Genomic DNA, 2,779 nt, shown 5'->3' on the forward strand with positions numbered 1-2,779 from the left:
TGACCTCCAGCTTCCAGAACTGTGAGAAATATATTTCTGTGGTCTGTAAGCACCCCCTCCCCGTGTATGGTATTCTTAGCGCAAATGGGCTAAGACACTAAGTGATGGGCACATGTGGATTCATTATCTGTTTTCCTTACTTTTTGAATATGTTTGAAAATTTCCGTAAATAGTAGCCTTAAAAGAAAAAGTTCTAATAACATGGGAAGCTCATCAAAGTTGCTGTCCTAATCAGGGCTTGCTGAGCATCAGAGATATTTGATTGACTTGGAAGGTCAACTAGGAAGGGACGGCCTGTCACGATGGTGTTGAGCAATAGGGCAGACTGCCCATGGGGGGCTGAGCCAGAGCCTGAGCAAGCTGCCAGGACGGTGCTGGGTCCTTGCGCCGTGAACAGCAGGGCCTCGTCTCTTCCTGTTTGCTCCATGGCTTCTCTCCCAGTTCTGCAGGACCCCATGGAGAGGCAGGAGTGGATATTTCTGTTTCTTGGGGAAGCAAGTAAAAAAAAATGGAAGTCAGTTTTCAAGTCTCTCTCTGGGAAGCCAGTAGCAGGTGGCAGGAGTGGTAATGTTCCCATTCCCCATCAGACTGGCCTCTCTCTCCCTCCATGAAAAATCTTTGTTGGTCATCTTACACTCACTCTAAACCTTCCAGTTTCATCTCTCTTTTTTGTGCTGCCAGCATGGCACTGTTTTCCTAGTCATGTTAACTTCTTTGTCTTGACTGTGATTTGCTTACTTCTGCCCCCAATGATAAAGACAAAACACTACAGTCAACCTGGGATGCCTCACCCAGATTTTCCCAATCCCTAGTCCTCCCCTCTTCTAAAATACTGCTCAAAATACAGCTTAGGGGAAGCCCAGGATGAACTGGCCCTCCATTGGTCAGCATGTAAGGACAGAGCTAACCAGGTAATTAAAGAGAACCATCCATGCAGAGGAGGAGTTGAACCATGAACAAGCAAAGCAACCTTCCCCTGGAGGGAAAACGGAGATTAATACTGGGGAGAAAGAACTTTTGAGATGGTCTCAGTAGAGATTGGAGATATTCGGGGAGGACATGATATCCAGAATTGAAAGCAAGTTGCCATTGAAAGGAGTCATCAGAAAACTAGAATTCTTGAAAATGAAATCTTGAAAATATGATTATTAAAGTTACACAGAACTCGCTTTCCATGCTACCCAGAGAGGGGTCCATATGGCGTTGTTCTGGGTTCCCATCATAACTTAAAGGGAAACTTGCACAATATCCAGAGCCCTTGATGTCCTGCAAATGAAGGGGGAGGATATCCTCAAATTCCTTGCAGCAGGAACCCGTTGAGGTGGCACCAACCTTGACTTCCAAATGGAGCAGTGCATCTACAAAAGGAAAAGTGATGGCATCTACATCATCAATCTGAAGAGAACCCGGGAGAAGCTTCTGCTGGCAGCTCATGTCATTGTTGCCATTGAAAACCCAGCTGATGTCAGTGTCATATCCTCCAGGCATACTGGCCAGTTAGCTGTGCTGAAGTTTGCTGCTGCCACTGGAGCCACGTCTTTTGCTGGCCGCTTCATGCCTGGAACTTCACTAAGCAGATCCAGGCAGCTTTCCGGGAGCCGAGACTTCTGGTGATTACCAATCCCAGGGCTGACCACCAGCCTCTCACCAAGGCATCTTACATTAACCTGCCTACCATCGCCCTGGGTAACATGGACTCCCCTCTGTGCCATCCCTTGCAACAACAAGGGAGCTCAGTCAGTGGGACTGATGTGGTGGCTGCTCGCCCAGGAGGTTCTGCGCATGTGTAGCACCATCTCCCGGGAACACCCATGGGAGGTCGTGCCTGGTCTCTACTTCTACAGAGATCCTGAAGAGATTGAAAAGGAAGAGTAGGCTGCAGCTGAGAAGGCTGTGACCGAGGAGGAATTAAAGGGTGAACAGATGGCTCCCGCTCCTGAGTTCACTGCTACTCAGCCTGAGATGGCGGACTGGGCCGAAGGCGTGCAGGTGCCCTCTGTGCCTGTCCGGCAGCTCCCCACTGAGGCCTGGATTGCTCAGCCCGCCACTGAAGAGTGGTCTGCAGCCCCCACTGCTCAGGCCACCGAAACGGGTTGCACCAACCACGGAGTGGTCGTAAGCTGCTCTTTACACAAACTCTTAAATGGAAATAGGTTGACGGAAAATAAACAGTTTCTAATGAAAAATGATTACACAAAACTCTAAAAACTAAAACAGACGCAGCCAAGGACTGAATTAGTGATCTGGAAGATCAAGTTAGAAAAAGAAGACTTCCAAAACCCAGAGACATGATGTAAAAAGTGGTGGAAAAGGCTGGGAAAAGATCTCAGAAGCTCACCCTCTACCCCCTCCAACAGGAGTCTCAGAAGACGATGAGAACATGGGGGAAAGGATATGACTTTTCTCAAAATAGAGAAATGACCTGGTCTTCAGATTGCAGGGTCCCATCTAGATATGTATTAGTGAAAACTTTTGCCCTGCAATGATAAAAAGAATATCCTTAAAGTTTTCAGTAACAAAACATCAGATGGTCTGACTCAAGTCGCACTGGATCAGAAGACTCTAATCAGCAGCACTGGATGTTCAAAAACAAGGGAACACCAAGTTCCAGATTCTGAGGAAAATTATTTGAACATACAAACATACGCCAGCTAGGCTAAGTATAAAAATATCTTCAAACATGGGCAAGGACTCTGAAAGATTGTCTTCTGTATACTTTTTCTACAAGAGTTACTCAGAGCTGTAGTGGAGCCAAGCAGAAACGGAACCCAAGAAAGAG

The 2,779-nt window shown here is 47.1% G+C and overlaps 1 pseudogene; it reads left to right on the top strand.

The window, feature by feature from the left end:
• Window positions 1–299: 299 nt before the first annotated feature.
• LOC102519231 lies at window positions 300–2,119 on the top strand (annotated as a pseudogene).
• Window positions 2,120–2,779: the final 660 nt, after the last annotated feature.

Source organism: Camelus ferus, chromosome 7 (genome assembly GCF_009834535.1).
Source record: "Camelus ferus isolate YT-003-E chromosome 7, BCGSAC_Cfer_1.0, whole genome shotgun sequence".
In the NCBI taxonomy this organism is placed as follows: Eukaryota; Metazoa; Chordata; class Mammalia; order Artiodactyla; family Camelidae; genus Camelus; species Camelus ferus.